A 25550-nucleotide genomic window follows, 5' to 3' on the forward strand; every position below is an offset into this window, starting at 1 on the left:
TTGACAACAGGCTGCAAAAACAATACTGAAAACTGGGCAACAGACAGTGGAGAATCCAAGTTGCACAAGGCAAAACTGGATCAGCGCAGGTGCTGCACTGTGAATCTGAGATGCAGCGCAGGTAGCCCCTTCGGGACCTGCGTTGCAGTGCAGGTAGCCTTTGTGGCAGCTGCACTGATGAGACAAGTCACGTCTCTCTCAGATTCCGGGTCACAGTTTGCTCAAAAATGAGCGGTTTTTGGCCAAATCAGAGGCTGTCAGTCAAGTATACACTAGAGGATGATTAAAGGAAGATGAACACTATCACAAAGAGCTAAAAAGAGTCCTTGTGGATTTGCTCTTCAAATCATAAACAGGCCCAGCACTGGGCTAGAGTAGCTGCCCTCTACTTTGCATTCGAAGGACTCGCATGCAGTTCGATTCGGTACTCTTTTGTTTAAGAAATGAATAGCAAGAAACACAAGCTACCAACAAGACACGCTCCCCAGCGGAGTCGCCAGTCTGTTGTGGGGGAAAGTATCCAACTCGGAATGACCCTAACCCACTCTAAGGGTGACAGTTCCTTAGCAACAGCTGAAAGCAAAGCTATCTAAAGTTTCTTCTTTATGACATGCAAGAGATAAAAGGAAGAGATCCACTTACCGATGTCTTGCGCAAATGGTCGATCCAATCTCCTTTGATTGCCGCTTGCTCCCAGCTCCAAGTCTTTTCACGGGCCCAGCTACACGAGATCCTGCAAACAAGACAAAGAAAGGAAACTACAAGGGGCATGCATTCATAACTGATTCAAGGATTAGCATAAATCAAATACGCAAGTAAGACAATACATCATTGAAACACATGCGAATAGAAGAACCTCAAATGCTTTATTAATATATGGAAGTAAGGTTCAGGCGGTGATACAACCATGAGAGGTCCAATCCAGCATCACCTTCCCGACGGAGACAAATCTCTTCTTCACCTCCCTCAAGCAATCACCCAATGCTCACAACTGTAAACCAACAGCAATTCTTTGCACAAAATTCCCGCCTCTAGATCCCATGGGATGAGATCCTTATATAGAGTTTTGGAGTGAAGATAAGTCAGCTTGATGTGTGACTTGTTGTCCTCTTCAACCCCAGTTGTTCTTCAGTTCTTCACTTGGAGTTTCTGTCTTCCACTTGGAGTTTTAGAAGCTCTTAACTCATCATTAGGCGAATCTTATCATCAAGTGTCTTTTTAGAAGCTTCCTGGGCACTGGCACTTTGAGAAAAAGATTCCTCCACATGTCCAAGTACACCCAACGCAGGTAGCCTTTGTTCTACTTGCTATGCAACGCAGGTAGCATTTGTTGTACCTGCTATGCAGCGCAGATGCCTAGTGGAGCAGCTGCAATGATCCAAAACTGACCTGTTTTTGAGTGTTTTTTCAGTGGAGAACTGATTTGCAGTGCTGCGGTTTGCTGACCTTGTTCCTCTAAGGGTAAGAACAACTTGTTTAGGGACTTTGGATCCCTTAGATTATTGACATTTCGTGCTCTATGCTGTAAGGTACAAAAATGTCTATAACAATCTTCTATGTTTCTCTCTGCCTTTACGCATTCCTCCTATCATGATGTTTCCTATTCGCTTCAATTGCCAAAGTTTCTTTCTACACAAGTTGGGCTACTCAGAAGTTGCAGCTTTTTTCTTCCTACTTGATGTCCACAATCTTTCTCTTGCCTTTGTCGCACATTGGTATGTTTACCTCTGCTACTATTGCTAGTGGTGCTCTCTTGGATGCTGCTTCATGCTGCTTCGCTAACCATTCCACAACAATGCCGACCAGTTCATTTTGGATGGAGAAGCTATGAAAATATCTCCATGGGTCTTCCTCCGCCCAATGGCACACCACGTGGATCCATAGAAATTGTACTCTTGCGGAGTGATCCTTCACCAAACAATGCGGGTCATACAGATTGAAGCTTCGGGTGTTGAAAAGATATTTATTGATCTCCTCTTTTTTGACATTCGTATGCTTGAGGTTTTGTATCTCGTACAACCCGATCCACAACGGAAGATTGGGCTAAGGTGCCTTCTTCTTCTGGTGCAACCTAGCTAAGAGTCCTGTCATGATGTGGTATGACACTTCTTGCATGACAATCTTGTCCATGGGAAAATTTAGCAAAACATGTGGAGGCTTCTCCGTGTTGTATATATGTATGAAGGTGAGGCATACCAATTCGCTATATCGACCAGTGCCTCCATTTCTTCCTTCGACATGCAAGGTGGATCCTTCTCAAATATCATCTTGTACACCAGGGTGACAAAATGGTCTAACAATTGTATGATAAATCCTCTGAAGATGCATTCAGGAGACTACAATAAGTGTTGACAGAGGTTTCCACTGATTTCCATGCCCACTTCAAGCCCGGGAACTCCTGGCGGGCACAAATTGTATCCAATATGTAGGCGGACATGTAGATTTCTGCTTGTTGACCTTTGGGTGGCTATCGAGCTCTCGTTACCTGTTCCTTCAACCTATGAGCCAACATGTCGGACCAGTTTCATGCTTTTCCTTCACTATCCAGTTAGTCCAATGCGATCACCCAACTTCGTGGGGAGGTCTCCATGCTCTCTTGGCCATACAAGCAAGATGCAAAGATGAAAAAATATTGATACACCTTTCGCAGTATCTTCGTCTTGTAAATTTGGTTAGATTTCATCCTAAATTTGGCTATCTCCTTAACCCAGTTCTTCAATACATCCCTAAAGTTGGAATTTCTACTGGCTACGTTGAAGGGTGTCTCCATGGTGATCAATGGTTTTGGAAAGTGATACATCTGAATCCTATGCCCTGAAGGTAGCAATATTTGTCCCTCTGACACTTCTTAATGCCATCGTCTCAAGATCAATGTGTGAGACGATCTAATGTATCATTTTCGCACATGGGAATGCGGGATACCTGCATGCAATCCATTACAAGCCAAACTTGTGAATGTTCACATATACTTGGCGACCTTCGAGATCTTCCCGAAATGTGCCTGAGAATGCATCATTGACCTCTTTCCATTTCATCTTGATATATTTGTCTACGATCAACTTGGTGTCTTCATAAATCAGAAAACTTGTAGACACTCACTCAACTGCTACTCCAGTTGCGCTTTCGTCATTGTCCTTTGACCTTGCTATCTTGGAGGTCATTGATCCTAAACTTCCAAGAGATAGATGAAAACCTACTATATCTAGAGACATGTCGACATGCATGGGAAGAAAAATGTCAGTTAGAACAAAGTAAACTTGATGGATGACATGCAACATACCTGGGCAATTGCTGGCAAGGATTGCGCAATTTTCACTGGGAGGCCAGGAGACTGACTGTCGGAACTGCCCAAAAGGAATTTTGGACTATCAGGAGGCTGTTTGACTACTGGAATTACGCAATCCACAATCCAGAATGGCTTTCTGGGTGCTGATATTGCGTAATGCGCAATTTCAACTGGCAAGTGATGCAGGCCGAGGGCTGCACTACACAATTTTCTGGGCCAGCAGTCACTACTTCTCAGAATTGTGCAAGGCAAGACTGGAGGGCACTAACTGGCTATATTTTTTCATTTTATGGGAGGAAGGCAGAGCCTTCCCTCTTATAATTTCACAATACTTTTTGGTGAGGCAAAGTCCGAGCCAAGGTTACCCAACCCTTCGATGGGCAACTCAAAGAAAATGAAGATGTGAATGCATGGCAATATTGAGTGTAAGATGGATTGAATGATCATGCATGGAAATAGTGAATGAAAGATTCAAAAAATGGAACAACATGCATGTGTGTGAAATGAGTCGCTAAATCGGTGACCATTCGTGCAAAACAATATCATGCATGCAATAGCAGTGAGATGCTAACGAAAACTAAAATGGTGCTTGTACAAGCTAAAATTCATACAAACGATAGCAAGCGTTCACAGGAATCAAGCAAACATCACTCACACAAGCCAAAACATAAAAATCGACATAAATGCTACAAAAGACAAGGAAAGCAGACTTACCCGGAAATAGTTGAGTTGGATGTGTCAAAGACTCCTAGATTTGTTGCGGGATATCAGAGCTCCAAGATCGATGTAAAGAATGAGCTCTGAAGCATCAAATAAATAAATTTGAGGCTCATGGCATGCATGCCACAAATCTAGGAAAAAAAAACACTTGGAGGAAATTTTCTAAAACTATCTTTGCATGTAACTTCTAGTTGCTAAAAATAGCTCCCTAAAAAGTAGGGATGTTTTTTGCATGTTTCTTTTTTCTATTTCAGGAAAAAATAGCCCATGCATGCAAGTCAATTTTTCTCGGTCTTGGATGGAACTGGTCAACTTGAAGGCACATCCATTAGCCTACTTGACTAAGGGATATTTTTGCACAATTTCTGGGAGGAGCAGCTGACTGCTGCCCAGAATTGCACAATTTCTGGGTTGAGCTGCATTGCTGGGCTAGATTTTGTAGTTTTCACTCAGAAGTCTGTTTGACAGGATTAGCCCGAGCACTTGACCCTCTACCTGCAGTCTCGTGGGCACTAAGGTGATGGGGGCCAATTTTTGGGATGAGTAGGCTGCCAGTCAGATTCGCGTAGTTTTTGGAGGGAAGGTTGGTTCCCCTCTAGAATTGCGCAATTTCTTGAGGGAGCTACTCAGTTAACAGTTGGACCAAGTCCACAATGGCAGCTTGTGAGGGGAGTGAAACAAACAATCATGCGCAAGCTAGCAAGTTGATAAAAACCCAATGAAGCTCATGTACTTGATAGTGAAAGACATGCTGCTGGGATGGTTGGTATGCAGGCTCAAAAACGGAGCTAAGGAAAAATTTTGGAGGGTGGTTGTAGCTGCTACAACACTTGGTGACACATTGGTAGAACTCTAACTCTATAAATGGACCTTGTTCATGAAAAGAAAGTCTAACACCTTCGAAAGTATTGTTCGGTTCTTTGCTCATCTTGGTTTCCACACTTGCTTGATTGTAAGATATAGTATCTGCCAAGCTCTTGGTTGCTCGACACACATTCCAAGCCAAGCCAACCTAGTTTTTTTTATTGGGGATGAGGGTTATATTGGTGCACAAGCTTTATGGGCGTCAGAGTTTTATTTTCATCTCTAGTGTTGCATACAGGAACACAAGCATCACTTCGCTACCAACAAGCATGGTCAGTACCCTAGCAGAGTTGCTTGCATCACCTCTCTGTAAAGGAAGCCTTTCTCTTCTTTCGCCTTATTTATTTTCATTTTTTAAAAAAATTTCACTTTTCATTTTTTCATTTTTCATTTTTCGTAACTATGCATAACACTTATTCATTTCACAGACGGAAGAGGGATCCCAACTTATTGAGAGAAGAAGAGGTTGTTCCTTTAGAGAAGTAGTTTATATATACCTTGAACATGCCTGTTAAGGTTTTCCCCCTCACCTTACTCTACTATACTAAGCTGACAAGAATTAACCAAAAAAAAACCAACTAGGGTAGGTGACACTAGTTAGTGTGCAAGCGTTGTGTTTTCACCAAGGTTCACTTCGAACAATACTTATTTTCCACTGGTGTCTCATAGACTAAAGATAAAAAGTTCTTAATATAGAGGCAAGACAATAGATAACTAAGTATTGATAACTACACAAGTCCTCTTGTACTTTACCCAGCTTGTTTCAAGAGTCGCACATGGTTTCATGCGAAGCTAACCTATGAGCGCAAACAAGAAAATAAGCAAAAAAACAAGGCAGAAAGCAGAAGTGAGTAAGAAAAAAACATGCAAGGTAAGAATCAAACCTACATGCAAGAAAATAAACCAAAAGCAAACACTACTCCTACTCCTAAGCCAACCGTGCATGGGTCTGCTCATGTGAAGTGATACTTCCAATGCATCCATCGGTGTATTGGTCAACCCATGTTGGTGAACGAATGGTTCACGAACAACATAGCTGTGTGAACCAACAAACATGAAATATATAACAGTTAAGAAAAACACACTCCAATTTTAAATGTGTCCACAGAACATAAGTGAGTGCAAGTGCATGACATGCAACCATGGAATTATCATGATGCTATTTGACATTGTGTGCAGTTGTTTATCATACACATACTCTTGACTGTTACATGGAAGCAAATGAAAGAAACAAAGACAACTTGCGTCGTACATGTGTGCTTTCTATGTAAGATTCCTCCAATGCATGAGCGATGGGATTGTGTAATTCAAGTGGAGGAAGTGTAATCTGTGTGTGAGATTGATCTTCAATGCATATAGATGAGTGATGAGGAGCCTTGGGTGTTTCAACAATTTCCTTATTGGAAGTGAAACAAACCTTAGAACAGCAAAGGCCTGACATAACCATCAGCTCGAGCTGAAGCTCCCAGTCATACTCTTCATTAATGACAACGCAGGTTGGTTGAGAAACACCAACTCCGTCGATAGTTTGATCCTTGTTTGCATCAAGTGTATAGTCTGGAATGGAAGAATAGAAGACAATGCACTCCGGAGGATCAGCATAACATGAAGATGGAGGTTGAGGTAAAATAGACATGTGACAACCCATGGGATTCACAACCAAATATATGCGAAAAGTGAGAGAAGTGATGTTGGAAAGATGCGATAGTTGAACAGATGTGTGTGCCTGTTCTCCCACATCACTTTGCAGTGGTGGAGTCATTTGATGATGAGATGACAAATAGTCACTTTTGACAGTGACCGTGTCCATCTGTAATTGTGCAGCTCCATCACTGAAGTATGCTGAGTGGGGGTTGGGCTTGAAATTTCTTTTAGGATTAACAGATTTGGTGAGACAATACTCAAATCTGTCCATGAGATACTGGAATTTCATTTGAATTTTTGGAACTTGAAACTGCAACACATGGAAGCAGTCCCAAAATTCCATAGGCGATTCATGTGGGGCCTTCCATTGTTGTAACAGTTTTTGGTCTATAAGTTCTAGATTGAAATGGTGGAAAGTAGATTCGTTGAGATCACAGAACTGGTCAAGTCAGTGCATGCTGCCAGGAGGCATATTTCAGTTCCACCATTGTGGGGATTCGTGAAGTGTGTATGAAAGTAGTAGGCTGACCTCTTCTGCATAGAACTCGTCTTCATTCTCAATGAATACATAGAAGTATTCTAAGTACTCAGGCCACACTACTTCACCTTCACCATCATACATGAATTCCGAAAATAGAGTAAAAAAATCCCTCATGATGTTGAGAGGTTCAGCATGCGAAAGACATCGTGGAGGGATGAGTGTAATATAATCCATAATGGACGTGAAAAGGTTCAAAACAAGATGAGAGGACACATCTTGTCATTTGAACCTCCTTCTAGCACTAGAAAGTTTAACAGTTTTAGACCTGCCAACATGTCAGGGGATCTCCTCAGTAAGAAGTCCCAACTAGACCTTAGACTGTTTGGTTTAGGAGTCCTAACAGTGGGTCATACGGTATCGCCTTCACCATGGTGGCGCGCAGAGCAATGTAATATGTCCTTGTTGGTAGCAAGGGTGTGACATATGCAACAAGTCAAGGAAGGTGCATGAGTGGTTCTAACACACGAAGGGTGATATGGGTGCGCCCCTGGAAACCTGTGAAATCATGTGGCTAAGAAGAGAACGCACGAGCAAAGATGCATCACAAACTGGAAAGCAAGTAAGCTGACGATCCAAAGTGATGGTTAAACCAACAACACATTTCAATAAGATTCATACATACTTGTATAGAAAAAATCCATACATGCATGCGTAAGAAAACAAATACATATATCATTAGAGTAAACAAGTTAGCTGAAATACAATAACAACATAAGCATGAAACGTGTCGCCTCTGTTATATTGAGAAGTGAAAGTTCCAATGATATAGTACAACCTTGACCAAACACTAGTCTTGATAGCGGAACGTTACAATCACCGTTGCCTGCTCCTCCAAAGAGATATACTAGCTCTGGAAAGTGGAGAAGCCAAGGCTTGTTACAATACTCTCCAAGATTTCTCTAAGATACTCCTATCGGAAGCTTGGCTGACTAAAAGCCTCTACAATGAGTTATTAGGGATTATATATAGCAAAGGGTGGGGTGACCCTTGAGATTCCTCTTTTTTACTGTTCATCTACCCTCATGACTCTTCAACTACTCTATGATTGTTACATTCAACTATCGACACTTGAACTTCCACTTGACAAGACGTTACATACAATCTACACATGTACCCATGTGAGACAAAAATAGGCTTGAGCAAGCCATGAATGACGTCACTATGACTCAGAAAATTGTGTGAAGACCAGCTCTTCGACATCCTCATGATGGTTGGCATTGGCGAACTAATGCCAAGACCGGTAGTCTGCGATGGTGTCCATGTACTCTATGTTGACATCTTTCTGGAAACGAACTCTTGCCTCTATTGCATCTGGGTACACTTCTTTGGCTCCTATGTCCAACTCGTCTGATAACATGTGCACCATTGTCTTGATTGCAGTCAGACCAGCAACATACTGATGCATGATGTTTGCACTGATCGCTAATTCTGTGCTGGTGGCTATGCGGTTCAACTCGTCAAAGTACGAGTGAAGCTCCAGTCGGATTTGTGAATTTTTCTTTGCCTTAATGAGTGTCCCAATAGATGGGATCGCATGTGCGTGCACAACAACATTGATGCTTCTGAATACTCGTACATGGGAATCCAACAAACTAGTGATTAGCTGTGAGAGTTCTTCATAGTTTCGGATCTAACTCCGGATACGTGCCTTCAGCTCGATCACTCTAGGCTTCATCATTTGGGGCAAGTGTAATGGGGCTCCCTTGTATATCATTGTCCATGTTTGCATATATTCAATAATAGTGTGCATGTTTGACAAGTTACGTGCTCTCCTAGCACATTGTTGCTTCCAACTGTTGAGATGGACAACTGCCTTATGCATGGTACCAAACTTGGAATACAACGCCCACATGACTGTCTCAAGGGACAATACTTCTTCTAGTATCACCTTCTTCAACTCTTCTCGGGTGGGTGTTGTAACCTGTTCTCCTCCTTGCTTGGTCATCTGTAACTCCTTAGCCATTCGTTCGTTCTCAGCTATCAAGAAGAGAACACTTGAGCTAGTGGCTTCGACATATGCTCTCGTAGCATCAGCCAATGCTGTCGGATGCTTGTGCACATCAGATACGATCACTCATTCCTCAAAATGTGCAGGAGATTTGTTGTCATCCGGAGTAGACACTCTGCGTGATTGCACAACTCTATGATGTGACTCATTGAATGATATGTTGTGCATCTCTTCTTTCTGATTATCTCCAAAGATCTCAGTGTCTCCTTGGTCACTTGGGACTTTCTCCGCTTCTGGATCTAATGAAGATGGTCGGTCGAACTCTTTGTGGTAAGGCATCACGTCAATGTCTTTCTCTAACTCTGGTTGCTCCATCTCCGTATCCATCTACTCAAGTACTCATTCAATCTCTTGAGAGAAGTCTTGCTCCTGCGACTGCTCACCCTCTTTGCTTTGTTCCAGCTCTTCAGATGAATCTACTACCTATACGGATGCAGTTTCATCTGTCTGTACATGTTGTGCCCCCTATTGTACCTGTCCTTTATGTGCTTCCTTATCTTGTCTACGCAGCTCTTGTTCCTTTCGGAGTTACTCCTTTAGCTCATGCAACTCCTTCATTGTTTCCTCCATCCTCTATTTTTCTCTTTGCCTTTCCACGTTCCTCCTATTGCGTTGTTTCCTCGTTACCTCTATTGCCAAAGTTGCCTTCTACATAAGTGGGTCTACTATGAACTTGCAGCTTTGTTCTTCCTCCACGTTATCGACAATCTTTCTCTTGCCTTTTTTGCGCACTGATATGTTTACCTCTGTTGTTGTTGTTGGTGGTGCTCTCATAGATGCTGCTTCACTAACCATTCCACACCGATGCCAACCATTTCATTGCGCCTGGAGAAGCTGTGATAATATCTCCATGGGTCTTTCTCCGCCCAATGACATGCCTTGTCGATCCATAGAAACTGTACTCTCGCACATTGATCCTTCACTAAACAATGCAGGTCATATGGATTGAAGCTTCAGGTATCAAAAGAATATTTCTTAATCTCCTCTATTTCAGCATCCACATGCTTGAGGTTCCATATATTCTAGAACCCAATCTGCAACTGAAGAGTGGGCCAAGGTGCCTTCTTCTTCCGGTGCAGCCTAGATGACAATCCTGCCGATATGTGGTATGACACTTTTTGCATGACAAGATTTTTGATGGTGAACTTCTGCAAAACATGCGGAGCCTTCTCTGCATTGTACATATGTATGAAGGTGCTAGATGGTGAGGCATATCAATCCACTATGTCGATCAGTGCCTCCATTGTTGCCTTCAACATGCAAGGTGGATCCTGCTCAAATATCATCTTGTACACCGGGGTGACAAAACTTTATGACAGTTATGTGACAACTCCTCTAAAGATTCATTCGGAAGACATTTTACAATAAGTGTTGACAGAGGTTTTTGCTGATGTCTGTGCCCATTTCAAGCTCAAGAACTCCTGGCAGGCACATATTTCATCCAAGATGTAGGTGGTCATGTACATTTGTGCTTGCTGACCTTTGGGTGGCTGTTGAGCTCCTGTTACCTTTCCTTCAGCTTGTGAACCAACATGTTAGACCAGTTGCATGCTTTGCCTTCACTGTCCAGTTGGTCCAATGTGATCACCCAACTCTGCGGGAAGGTCTTCATGGTCTCTTGGCCATACAAGTGACATGCAAATATGACCAAGTATAGATACACCTTCTGCAGTCCCTTCATCTTGTAAATTTGGTTGGGTGTCATCCTGAATTTGGCTGGCTCCTTCACCCAGTTCTTCAAGACATCCCTAGAGTTGGCATTGCTTTTGGGTATGTTGAAGGATCTCTCCATGGTGATCACTAGCTTCGGCAAGTGATACAACTGCTAATAATCTTGTTCCCTGAAGGTAGCAATATTTTTTCTACTAACACTTCTCAATGTCATCATCTCGAGATCAGTGTGTGAGATGATTCAATGTATCATGTCCACGCATGGGAACGCATGATACCTACATGCAATTTGGTACAAGCTGGACTTGTGAATGTTCACATAGACTTGGCGGTCTTCGAGATCTTCCCCAAATGTGCCTGAGAATGCATCATTGACCTCTTGCCATTTCACCTTGATGTCTTTGTCTATGATCAGATTGGTGTCTTCGTAAATCGGCAAACTCGTAGACACTCGCTCAACTGCTACTCTAATAGTGCTTCTGTCGGTGTCCTTTGACCCTGCTCTCTTGGAGGCCATTGATCCTGAACTGCTGATAGATGGATGAAAACCTGCTATATTTGGAGACATGGTGACATGCATGGGAAGAAATCTGTCATTTAAAAATAGAGCAAACTTGAGGGATGACATGCAATATAGCCAGGGAACTGCTAGCAAGGATTGCGAAATTTTCACTGGGAGGCCGATAGATTGACTACCGCAACTGCACAAAAGGCAGTCTGGACTGTTGGGAAGCTGGTTGAATGCTGGAATTATGTAATGCGCAATCCATACTGGCTTTCTGGGTACTAATATTGCATAATGCGCAATTGCAGCTGGCAAGTGATGCAGGACCAGGGACAGCATTACGTAATTTTCTAGGCTGACAGTCAATGCCTCTCAGAATTACGCAAGGAAAGACTAGAGGGCACTAACTAGCCAGATTTGTGCATATTTTGGGAGGAAGGCAAAGCCTTCCCTCTTAGAATTGTGCAATGTTGTCTAGTGAGGCAGATTCCAGGCCAAGGTTGCCTAGGCCCTTGTTTTGTGAGAAATTTGAAAAATGGAGAAGCAATTTTTTAAAGTTTTCTATGAATCTTCTATAGTAACCAGTGAATCCAAGAAAAATTCTAACATCTCTTTGAAAAGTTGGAATTGATAATTTAGAAATAACTTCTACTTTAGATGTATCCACTCTGATTCCATTCTGTGAAATATGGTGTCCTAAAACAATCCCCTTAGTAAACATCATAAATCATTTTTCATGGCTTAATGAGAGATTTTCTTCCTTAAATCTAATCAAAACTTTTTCCAAATTTTTAAGAGCCTGTTCAAAATAATTTCCATAGACAGTAAAATCATCCATATAAACTTCCACACAATCATGAATTAGATCAGACAAAATTCCTAAAACTTCCCTTTGGAATGTTGCAGGTGCATTACATAACCCAAAATGAAGTATTCGTTAGGCATAGGTTCCCCATGGACAGGTAAAAGTGGATTTATCTTGATCTTTTGGATCTAATTGAATATGGTTATATCCACTAAAACTATCCAAGAATGAGAAATATATCTTTCCTGCCAATGTGCCTAAAACTTGATCTATGAAAGGAAGTGGAAAATGATATTTTAAGGTAGCTTTGTTCAATTCCTTATAGTCAAAACATACTCTCCATTTTCCATTCTTTTTAGGAACAATTACCAATGGTGGAACCCACTCGCTATCTGATATTGGATAAATGAAATTCACATTTAACAAATTTTGTAATTCCTCTTTAACAAGTTCTCTCAAATTTAGATTCATTCTTCTCTGAGGCTGTCGGATTGGTTTAGCATTTTCTTCAATGCAACTATGATGTATACAAGTATTAGGATCAATTTCTTTCATGTCAGTGTATTCCCATGCATAAGTAGAGGAATGTTCTTGTAACATCTTTATTAAGTCTTTCTTTTGAAATTCTTCCAGATTATTATTGATATTCAACGTTTTTTTGGGAAGATTTCTATTGAATATTTGCCAAATTTTTCCATAGAATGTAAAGATAATTGACGAGATGATCAATATTCAATATTACATTGTTCTTGAAAACTTCAATTATATTCACAATATGAGGAAGGCTTATTATTTCCATTAAATTCAAAATCTGATCTTCTTCATCCATTTGTGAAGTAACAAATATTGGTTGTATATCAATATCATCATCTATCCATTCTTCACTTTCTACTTCTATTGTTGTTTTTTCAAGAGGATATAATATGAATTTCTTTGTTGACCTTCCATAAAAAATAAACATATCACCAAATCTACAACTTATAAAAGCATCAGCTGTACCTAACCATGGTCTTCCTAGAATTAATGGATGTCTTCCTAAATTATTCTTCAGTGTTAGAGTCATAAAATCAACAGGATACTCCCAAGAATATAAGGGTACAAATATTTCTTTTAATACAACATCAGGTTTAATAACAGATATGTCTTCTAATTGCAACAATGTAGGTGTATATTGAAGATTATGAAGTTTCAATCGATTCATAGTTTGTTTATTCATGATGTTTATAATTGCTCCTAAATCAATCAATATATTTGGAATTTATATACCATTGATATGTGTTTTCACAATGGGACTTCCTGGATCAAGATATTTTTGAATTCTTGTTTTTCCCATCATGATATCTGCAATTTTTCCAACTAATTGAATTCTTTTGACTTCTTTTCTTTTCTTCCTAGTCTTTTAATACTCAACTTCCAGATCGTATTTTCAAATATTGGTATTTATTTGATATCTTGTAATAAAGGAATTTTTATAAAAACATTCTTCAGTTCATCTATCATATCATAATCAGGGAATAGAATATGTTTTTCTACCCCTTTATCAATTTTTAATCTCTCAGGAAAAGGTGGTGTTTGGACAGATATTGAAGGTTGTTCTATGATGGGAGTTGAGTTTATTGGAATATCATCAGAATGTATAGGGGTGGTTTTTTTTTAGATTTTTCTTCTTGATTGAGAGACTTCTTTTTTTCAGAGAGATTTTCCTTTTCAAATTCCTAAATAACAACTGATGGGGACTTCTTTTCCAATACTCTACTAGATATAAGTTGAACATTATTTAGATCTAATGGAGTTATCATGGAGGTTTGGAAATTTTATCCTTCGATATTGTAAACATTTTGTGAATTTTTATTATTATTTGGATTTGGAAGTGGTTGAGCAGGAAATTGATTTGGTCTTTGAGGGAATGGTAATTAAAGTTGTGGATTTGGATTATGAGGTTGATTTGGTTGAACATGTTGAAGAAAATATTGTGGTGGAAAAACAGAGTAAGGTTTTTGATAGTAAGGATATTGAGGATATTTTACATATGGATTTTTCCATCCTTGTGCCCAAGGTTGAGGCCAAGATTGCCAAGGCATGGGTGCAGTCCAAGTGTTTTGTGATGGTTGTGCAAATGATTGAGTGCTAAAACCTTGACTCATATTTGGTTGTGAATTTTTCCATGGTTTCTTAGCAATAAAATAGAGGGGATCTACTTGATTTGGTATTATTTCCTCTTGATAAACAACTTTAAGATTAGGTATTGAAGGACATTCTTTTGTATCATGATTTTTTGTACATATAACAGAGGTTTCTACGCTTTTTAAATCAAGAGGGAATTATCTCAAAGCATGTTTTTTCCTACATTTGGGACAAGATTGAGAATGCAACATTTTCAACATTTTGATTACTTTTCACATTGAGGGTATTTTTTCACTAAGACTTCCCAAAATGTCTATTTTAAATTTGCCAAGAAAATTTCCTAATTCAACCCTACTTATTGTCCCAGTTACAGATTTATTAATTTTAGACATGAGAGGATCTATTGGATTTTTCCCAGTTCTTGCTTTACCTCTTGAAATGTGTATGCATAACTCACAAATTTCTCCAAATGATAACTGAGAAATATCTCGCTTACCCATCAAATTGAGAAGATCAATCCACTCATCTCTGATGGGTTTTAATAAGAGAGCTTCCAAAGTGTCTTCATCTAATTCATGCATTTTAGCCCTTCTAACATTATAAGTAAATATTTCAATGAAACCTTCAATATTTTCATCTTCCTTTTGCATCATTTTAAAGACTTTACCCTTATGATTATGGGGCATATAGTAATCCTTATATTTCTCTAAGAATGCAGTTTTCATTTCTTCCCATGTTCTTATAGAATGTACTCTTAAGCCCATGAACCATTTTAATGTTGAATCCTTGAGAGTTGCTGAAAACAATTTCAACTTTTGAGTGTCAAGCAAGTAATCATAAGATCTACATAAAACTTCAAACTCAAAGAGAAATGTTTCAGGATCCTCTCTTCTTAATTCGTGAAAATTTGGAAGGATGGAGGGTGATATTCTTTTCATTGTAGTTGTTTTATCTTTGTCTAGGAAAGGAAATCCAAAGGGTTATTGATATCCTCTACCTCGTCTTCTCCCTCTTCCTCCACCTCTTCATCCTCCCCTATTTCCTCCTCTTCCTCCAATCCTAGGTTGTTCACCATTGATTTTATGTACTTCTCCTTTTCCTTCTCCAGCCATTATAGATTCCTCAGAACTAATATAGGGTTCCAAAATTGGGTTTTTTAATTCCTCTTCTAACTCTTCTGGTTTTGGTTCTTCTATCAATCACTAGTATAAAATGAGAAATTAGTGACTAATTGACTAAAAAAGTTAGTCACCACAACTTTTCCAAGTGAAATACTACCGAAAAATAGCAATTTTAAGTGACCAAAATAAAAACAACTAACATAAATGACTAATTTAGTTGCGGGTTAAAATATACGACTAACTAATAAGTAATACAACTAAAAGTGACTAATGTGAATGACTAATGTAAACTAAACTATGACTAGATTATAATTAGGTATTTTTCAGCTACCTACAACTACTTGAAGTTTATTAATAACATTATTCCCCAAAAATAATGGGCTACCTAGGACTATTTGAATTTGTTAATAACATTATTCATAGAATTAGATATATTTTCCACCTCCTTAAGGCTTAGTTGATATTCCCCTTATATGTAAACCTCATATTATCTTTCCCTCTTTATATGAACATACTTTCTTAAAGAGTTCTTTTATACTTTCATGTAATGGATCCTAAAAACATTTTTCAAAATAAATTTTTTATAATTTTTATTGATACCTCAATCCAAAATTTTCATTTTGTAGACCCCTCTATACGAAGAAACCTCATACTAAATAATAGAAACATAAACAATAAACAATGGACAAATTATTAAAATCTAATTTTGGGCCACTCTATAATCTAAAATTGACCCATTAAAATTTAATTTCCCGTTGCAATTGACAAATTGACAAATTGCTAAAATCTAATCATTTAATTTCCCTCCTTCCACTTCCCCGCTACTCTTCTTCCTTAGAAGGTTGGGAGAGGGCTCAAAGCCAATGAAACTGAGTAGCTACTATAAATAAATTCTATTTCTACTAGTCTTCTGTTGGTGGTGCTAGACCCACCAACATGTAAGGGGATCTCCCCAGTAAGAAGTCTGAATTAGACCTCAAACCGTTTGGTGTAGGAGTCCCAGAAGTGGGTTATATGGTAATGCCTTGACCATGATTTCACACAGAGGCAAGTAAGATAACTCTGTTGGTAGCAAGGGTGTGACAACTGCAGTAAGCCAAGGAAGGTGCATGAGAGGTTCTAACACACAAGGGTTGAGATGAGTGCGTCCCTTGGAAACCTGTGATAGTACACATTTAAGAAGGGAACATATGAGAGAAGATGCATCACAACTTGGAATCAAGTTAGCGAGAAATCCAATGTGATGGTTAAACCAACAACACATTTTAGAAATATTCATACATACATACACAGATAGCTATACATGCATGCATAAACATTCATTTACTAGTTCTAATGATTACATTACTTATTTTCAATTCAAAACTTTTTTTAGTTTTTTGCTTCATATTATCGGTATTGCAGTGAATGTACATTATCAATTTTTCTTCTGAATCCTAGGAAGGTATTCCAATTGATAGTTAGTGTTATAATAATAGCAATTTATTCCAGGAATGTCCTCCAAGCTGACTGCGTTGTTGACCGTGAGGACTTAATTTGGATAGTCCCATTTTGTGAGTAAGGAATTATGTATTCTAATCTAAATATCTACACAATTTATTAAAAAATAAACATCTATACAATTCTTCTTTTCCTTTGATTAATTTTTCTGTAAGAGTCTTAAAATTTATATTATTAACCCTGGTAATCTTTCCAAATTTAGGTTCTTAAATGCTTTCCTACAGATATACCTCTCACTATTCTCAAGATTTCATATGGGAGATTAGATAGTAATACTAATAATTAATTTTCTTTTTTGTTCAAGTCTGTTATTAAATAATATGATTACATTCCATACAAAATTCTCTATTCACATAGAAATTTTAGTAGATAATAAATGTTCAAATACTTCTGCAACCATTAGTTTTATCAACTATCCTTGCAGCCATGATATCAAAAAAACAAAACTATTTCACTTATTGAATTCTACAAAAATCATAAAAGGAAGTTATATCCCTTACTTTTTCTTCATGTATTGTCTCCATAGTCGTAAAATATATAGAATAAATTTAGAGTACTTATCTGCATGTTCACTGAGATACCCCTTAGAGATGACCACACCACCCTGCCAATGAGAATAGTCGTGACAGCCAGTTCTCCACCTGAGCTCTCCCAACTCCCGAAAAATGGATATAGTGGGGTGGTTCCTTAAAGCTTTAACAAAGGTTTCAAGATCTCACTGGATCCAGCCTACACTCATACTCATGAGACTTCGAGCCTACCACTAGTCCTTACAAACTGAGGAATCTAGCTCTTGGGCAGCATGTTGCCTTGACCCATATTTCTACTTTTTCTTCTGTCTTTTCCAAAAAATGCTAACCAATCACCTCCCTCTCCTAGATTTTCCTTTTTAAAGGAATCCTTTGGGATAAGGAATAACTGTTTTCTCCAACTATCTTGGGAGTTAGGAACTCCTATGGTCATCCATAAGTTTTCCCTCTTCAGATAATAAAAAATTCTTGTAAATCCTAACCATTTCTTTTATATAATATAAAATAGTATTTCCTAAATCAATTAGGTATTTGAACTTAACCTAAAAATCTATCAACCTCTACATGAGGTAATTAATTAACAAACTTAACTTGTTTGTAAAAAGAAATAAAACCAAAGTAACTAGGGGTGTTACATCTCCCCCCCCTTATGTGCAACACCATCCTCAGTGTTCTCCCAGTCTTGAAGCAAGGCAATATAAGCTTGTCACATAAAGCCTTCATCTTCCCAAGTAGATTCCTCTAGGCTAAAGTGCTTCCATTGCACTTTAACTTGGATGATAGCTCGCTTCTAGAGCATTATTTCTCTCTGTTTTAATACGCAGGGGCTCTACCAGGAACTCTCCATATGGTTCTACCTGCACATTCATCATTTATTTATTATTATTCATATAAATGAAATGACCTAAGTGTTAAAGAAATATTGTTAATGCTTTATTACCTGCACATCCTACCAATTAATGATATGCCTATGATCATAAATATATCTTTTGAGTAGTGATACATGAAACACATTATGAATTCATAGGTGGCCTCGAAAAGCAAGTTGGTAAGATACAGGCCCTATCCTTTCCAGAATTTGGAAAGGTCCACAATAGCGAGGGTCTATCTTTGCACAACACCCCCATTTTAAGGAACTTTTCCTAGGCTTTACTCTCACATATACATGATCACCCACACCAAACTCTCTATAGGTTCTCTTTTTATCAGCATAAGCTTTCTGTCGGTCTTGGGCATCTTTTAAATTCTGTCACACTCTCTTGAATATTTTCTCCATTTCTACCAGCATGTCAGGTCCTAGAATTAATTTATCTTTAAGACTACTCCTATTGATTGGGGTTCTACACTTCTTCCCATAAAGTACCTAGAACGGATTCATTTTGAGGGATTCATGATAGTTGTAGTTGTAGGAAAATTCGACTAAGTGGAGTTATTCTCCCCATTTTGTAGATTGATTCTTTGCATACATCCATAGCATGTCTTCCAACACTTGGTTTACAATTTTAGTTTGCCCATCCGTATGTTGGTGATAAGTGGTACTAAACTGAATCTGAGTTCCCAAACTTGCAAATAAAGCCTTCCAAAATGAAGAGGTGAACTTAACATCTCTGTCAGATTTTACCACTTTAGGAAACCCATGCAATTTAAAAATATCTCACATAAATATATCGACAATTTCTATAGTTTGATAAGTAGATTTAACAGGAACAAAATGGGTTGTTTTTCTCAAATTTTCCACCACCACCATAATGGATTCATTTTTCCTTCTGGATTTAGGAAACACTATTATAAATCTAATGTAATTGTATCCCATTTTCATTCGGGAAGGAATTGGGTGAAGTCAACCACCAGGGCACTGATGTTTTGGTTTAACTTGCTGACATTCTAAACATTTAGCTAGGTATTCTATGATATATTTTTGTATTCCTCGCCAAAAATAACGTTTTTTAATCATTGAAAACAACTTTTGATCGCCTGGATGTGCCATGTACGTGATTCTGTGGAATTTATCCAGCATATATTGCTTGATATATTTTTTATTTGGCACAAAAATTATTCCTCTGAAAGTCAACATTTGGTCTTGGTTTATACCATAGTCACTTTTTTTTCCTGAATCTATCATTTGATTTTCTTGATACCAAAGGAATTCATATTTAGGATCGTTCATAACAACTTATTTTATTTGATTTAAGAGATTACTCTCTACCTTGTTGAACGAAATTTCCTAGATATGTTGCAATTTCCTACTTAAAGCATCCACCACTCGATTCTCCTTTCCCTTCAGGTGCTTAGTATCAAAATCAAACTCACTTAGGAAAGTTGTCCATCGTGCCTGTTGTGAATTTAATTTGGGTTGCCTAAAGGAACTTGTCAAACTGTTGTGATCTATCATTGAAGGAAATTTTTCCCCAATAGGTAGTATCGCCACATTTTTAGGGCATGGACCACAACCATCAATTCTATATCATAAGTTGAATACCTTTGCTCATGATCCTTAAGCTTACGGGAATCATAGGCTATCACTCTCCCTTCCTGCATTAACACACCACCAATTTCTTCCTGACAAGCATTCGTGCATACTGTAAATTCATTCTCTGGGTCTACCACCCCTAGTACAAGGGTTGTGGTTAGTAGTTGTTTTAGTAGTTCAAAATTGTGTTAGCATTGATTTGCCTGGTGAAAATCCCTTCCCTTTTTCTATAAGGAAGTGATAGGGTATGAAATTTTTGAGAACGCCTTTATGAACCATCGATAATAACTGGCCAAGCCCATGAAAGGCCTAATATCTATTACATTTTTAGGGACTAACCAATTCATGATGGTTCTAATATTTTTAGGGTCCACTATTATACCCTCTCATGATATAATGTGTCCCAGATATTGGATCTGATATCTATAAAAATCACATTTGTTGTACTTAGCGTAAAACTAATTCTTTCGTAAGACCTATTATCACCCCAAGAACTCTCCTAGGTTGTATCTCAGAGATGCTCGGGAACATTACAAACTCAACAAAAATGTTGGAACTAGGTGGATGAATGGAAGGAATGATGCATATTCAATCCAGATAACCACTTCTACTATGCCTAACTCCAGACATGGGTGAACACCCCCAGACTACAAGGCTTTAGACCACCAATCACTCACAGTCTAAGGAATAGGTGAACTTGGAGAATACTGACCACACCAGCAGATGCACAAGACCATGTGATGGCTGGCTGCAACTAGTAAAGAGATCTACAAATCTATTTCCTAATGCATAGACAGGATGACAGCTCTCTGGCACTAAGTAAACAGAAACCTGCATAGCACATTCAATGATACATACTAGATTCTAACACAGAGGTGGGATGACAGCCCCTCTAATGCTAAACATCAAGAGCACATGAATAATACATAACAGGCATAGCCTTGAATAGAGTAGAAATGGAAAGTGAGTAATTAATAGCAAAAGAAGCTTGTATTAGCTGAAAATGAAGACCAGACACTACAAGTATCATAATAGTTACAGTCTCCAAAAGTTGAGCCTTACTTCAAAACTACAACCATCAACCCTCATCACATCTGTGTTCTAGGTATATATAGAGTTTGATTACAAAAAATGCTTTGCTATGCTATGCGTGGAGGGTCATAATTGGCCACCAACCACTTTAACTGTCTAAAATGGGCCTCTGCTATGACCTGCTACTTCAATGAATGAATTTGACATTCTTTGGTACTCTGTTGTACTCCTCGAGCAGGTTGAGTGTTGTATAAACAAATTTCCATCATTGTTGAAGGCGTTTAACTGCTCGAGGATTGTCCTTTCTCTCTTGGCCATGCTTCTCTTAAACGTACTTATTGAGGAGTAATGGCGCAGGGTACTGGATTCTGGCCTCCTTCTTCCTTTGGGAACATGGTAAGGTCGGGGACACGAAGACTGCATGGCAGATGCATGGGTGGGATGGGAATAAACATCAGCTGTTAGATCCAACAAACTAACGGCAAAGATCTCCCGGTGGGAGGTATCAGATGGGAACGGGGGTGGACAGTCATGAGCCATCGGATCTCAGGCGGACAGATCTGATGCTGATCGGGCAGGAAAGATGCATGGGGATTAATGGCCAGGGAAAGTGGTTTGCGCTGCGGGGCGATATTGATCGCACCGCTTACGAGGGACGGGTGGTATTCGTATGCGGGGGAGTGATGTGAGTCAGCGGGCGACGCGTGGCGGACACGACGGGAGGGAAACCGCTTTCCCCGCGGATTAAAGCGCGGGCATGTTTCGGCGGTGGGGGAAGTGCATGTTGTTGGATCTCATGGTAAACGATCGGACGGCGGGGTTTAACGCACATGTTTTTTGACTGATGTGACAGGGAAAGACTTTGTAGGTAGCACCTTTTACGATGGCACGCAGTTATATGGGTTCAAAACCTTGGCGCTGAGGCGCTTGATGGAAAAGGGACTTACACAAGGTTTTAGAGGCAAAACAGAGGTTGCGGAGTTTAAAAGAGCATAAGTAGAGTGGAGGGGAATGGGCGGGATGGCTGCTGCAAATCCCTTTTTGATCATATACCACCTGATCAGGCCCACATTTGACCTTCAAATGTTGAAATAAATAGTAGAGCTAACAAGACCCGAAGTACTATATGAAAGTGTTCCTAGTGTTCCTTTAAATGTTTAGAGTAGATCAATATATCATCAACAAATATTAAAACAAATATGTCTAAGGATTAAAAATGTCATTCATCAGACTCATAAAGTTTGTTGGAGCATTAGTGAGTCTGAAAGGCAACACAATAAACTCATAATGTCCATATCATGTTCTAAATGGTGTCTTGCAAATATCTTCTTCTTTTACTCTAATCTGATGATAACTTGATCGTAGTTCTACCTTGGAGAATATAGTGGCTCCTTTCACTTGATCAAACAAATCATCTATCCTTGGTAGTGGGTATATATTTTTGATATTAAACTTATTAAGTTGTCGATAATCAATACACAATCGTAATGTAACATCTTTTTTCCTTACGAACAGCATAGGCAATCCCCACAATGACACACTTGGGCTAATTTAAACCTTATCCAATAGTTCCTGAAGTTGTATTTTGAGTTCAGTTAATTCAGGTATACTCATTTTAAGGATATTTTTATATAGGGGGAGCCCCTAGTATTAATTATATAGTGAAGTCGATATCCCTTTTTGGCAATAACCCTAGTATCTCCTCGGGGAATACGTCTGCAAATTCCTAAATAACAAGTATGTCCTTTAAGGTACTTATTTTATCCTTGGATCTAGTATAAAATACTTGGACATAATATAGTTGGCATACTTTTCGAATAGATTTACTTAACTCATTGGTTGTAATAGGACACAGTCTAACAACTTTTCGAATTCCCTGAATTTCTTGTCTAACAACCTCTTCAGATAGATAATTAATAGCCTTGTCTTTACAGTTAACTACTAGCCAATTTTTTACTAACCAGTCCATTCCGATGAGTACATCATAATATCGTAAGGGTAACATATTTAAATTTACCCTCACTGGTTGTCCATCTATTTCTAGCAGGAAATTTTCTACTTTAGCTAATACCACCCTACACTTGTCCCCAGTGCTTAGCTGAACTAACCAAGGAATTTTAAATTTAGTAGAGTTCAATTGACATGATTCAATTGTCTTAAGGCTAACATAACTCAGACTTGCTCCTAGTTCAATCAGAATAGATACACAGTGATTAACAATCTTACCTTCAAATTCCACCATGGAAGGTTGGTATTCGGCTTAATTATCTTCTAAAGCTACATTTATCTGGGGGATACTTCTGGCCAAATCTCCAATTGTGGAGGCTTCCTAAACATTTTCTACCTGTCCAGCTCTAGTATGGTGTCAATTGTTTTTGTAATAGTGGGGTTCCCAACAACCCCAACATTAGAATGGTGGCTTTTGTTGCTACCTACCCTTTGGTTTGCTAGATGCTTCAATGGCTCGACTTTCAACAGGTTTCCCTGTCTTCATCAAATTTTTCCCTAAAGCTCCATTCAGCAGTTTTCTGAACATATTTCTGGAATTGACAAGTTTTTCATTCTTAAAATGGATGCATTTTTATGTCCTTTTTTAGCTATCTAGCCCTTCCTACCTTATCCTTTTTGCTTCATTTGCTAAAAACAGATTCTGGCCTTTCGTATAGCTTCATCCATAGTTTTTGGACTGTCAAATTCTATTCTCTACTTCATAAAAGCTGGAAAGTTGTTAACAAATCATTGCAAGCTTTTTCCTCGCATATATAAGGTACATACTTAGTAGCGACGTGAATTTGGTCACGAACTCATCCATGATTTGTTGCCCAAATCTTAGATCATGGAATTCTTTGGCCTTTTCGTCATAAAATCATTTAGTGAGATATCTGTCCCTTCAAATGTTTCTGAAATTTCTCCCACAAAACCTCTTGTTCGTCAACTCCCTGTACCATTTTGAATTTCCCACCATAAGGTGGATTTTCCCTGTAATTGGAAAATGACGACTCTGGTCTTTAAATTATCTTCATATTCATATATCTGGAAGTACTTATTCATGTTGATCAACCAGGCCTCAACGATTTATTCCTTTTCTCCGTCAAACATAGGAGGTTTAATCTTCTTAAATTCTCCCTATAGTTTAGTCTTCTGTCTCTTATTTCTTTTACTTCCTGTAGCATTTTCAAATCCTTCTTCATTATCCATTATGAAATATTCAACTCGTTGTTGGTGTTCCTCATTCCTATTTTCCTCTTCCCGACTAGTAGTTGGATTCTTCTAGTTATGTTTGTTGGATAGACTCTTTAAAATTCTTTCATGTTCAAGTTCAATATTTCATTGTCCTGTTTCAAATTTTCCATCTCGTCTCTAAGCTCTTTCACAATTTCCATCAACATTGCATTTGTATTATTGTTGTTGTCTTCTCCCAACTACACCCACACCTTTGGGTTGGCTCATACATGTGGTGTGAACTCTGTCCCAAAGGCCATCCTTCGTGATGGTGTAGATGAAGTTCCTCTTCATATAATTTTCTCCCCTATGTGCAACAGAAAGGTTTGTTAATCTATATTATCCATTGAGGCCACAGTGTTGAATCCTATGATTTGATACCACTTATAACATGTACTATTCACCAAAGACATAACAATTTTTTTTAGTTAAAATACTTTACTACATTAAGTACTAAACAATTAAAACATACATGAACTCCTATTACAATTACCTATAATTAATGTTTATATATACATAATGCATAATACTATCCATGCTAGGTTTATGTTCATGGACCCTCGGCCCTTCCATTCGTAGGTTTGGTTAATTTAATGTGGAGTGTACCTTTACCTAGTCATCAAAACAATAATTACTTCATGGTAACTAGGCGAGGTTGATTATTGTTGAACATTAAAGTTGATTGTAATCGTCAGATATGATATGATTTGGTTGCTCAGCCCAAAGTATTACATATGTCCTCTCGTGTAAATTAGTCTTTTAACCATTTATTAGTTCTTACACACATATCTTGAAACTTCATTCCTAGAAACACTTGGATGTATGTGCACCCTGCGATCCTTTACCCTAGATCTGACAGCCCTGATTGAACGGAATAGTTGGGTAACTACTCCTCTCACCCCAAACCGACAAAGGGTTTCACTCTACCGATGGCTTTTGGTTTTTGGTTTCTCTACAATTCTCGTGGTGGAACCGAAGCTCAATCTACAGGAATGGTGTCCCTTTAGGTAATTTACCGGTAGTTTCCCAGTTCAATGTTTTATGCATCGAATGGTGTTGCAGGCGGAGCTAACTGTATATTGGTTGCCTTCTTGTCTATACAAGGGACCTCCAACACTAGAGAATATGATTTCCCAACCAATTTGGAGTGTACCCAAGCTACGCCTTGGTCAACCTCTCTCATCTCACTTGCGAGACAACAAGTTCGAGAGTTGGTTTGACTTAAGCCTAGATATTTCTTGATAGGTGTGCAAGTATCTATCCTCTACTTGCAGGCTTCCTATCCATGACTTCTGAGTGTTGTTCTTCTATTGGTACACCAGTAGGGTAAGGAAATGAGAGGGCTTTGTTTTATCTCTTATCTCTTTTCCTTTTATAGTAAGTATTGGTTGATCTTTTCTAACAATTTTTCCCCTTTTCTCTTACCATATATTTTTCATTTGATTATGATTTTCATCCCTCCTTCAGGTATCAGGTGAGCTATTCAAACCCTAACCCTCATTTGGAT

This window comes from Pinus tabuliformis, chromosome Q (assembly GCF_031772625.1).
Source record: "Pinus tabuliformis cultivar Carrire ecotype Pingquan chromosome Q, CPIR1, whole genome shotgun sequence".
NCBI classification, from domain to species: Eukaryota; Viridiplantae; Streptophyta; class Pinopsida; order Pinales; family Pinaceae; genus Pinus; species Pinus tabuliformis.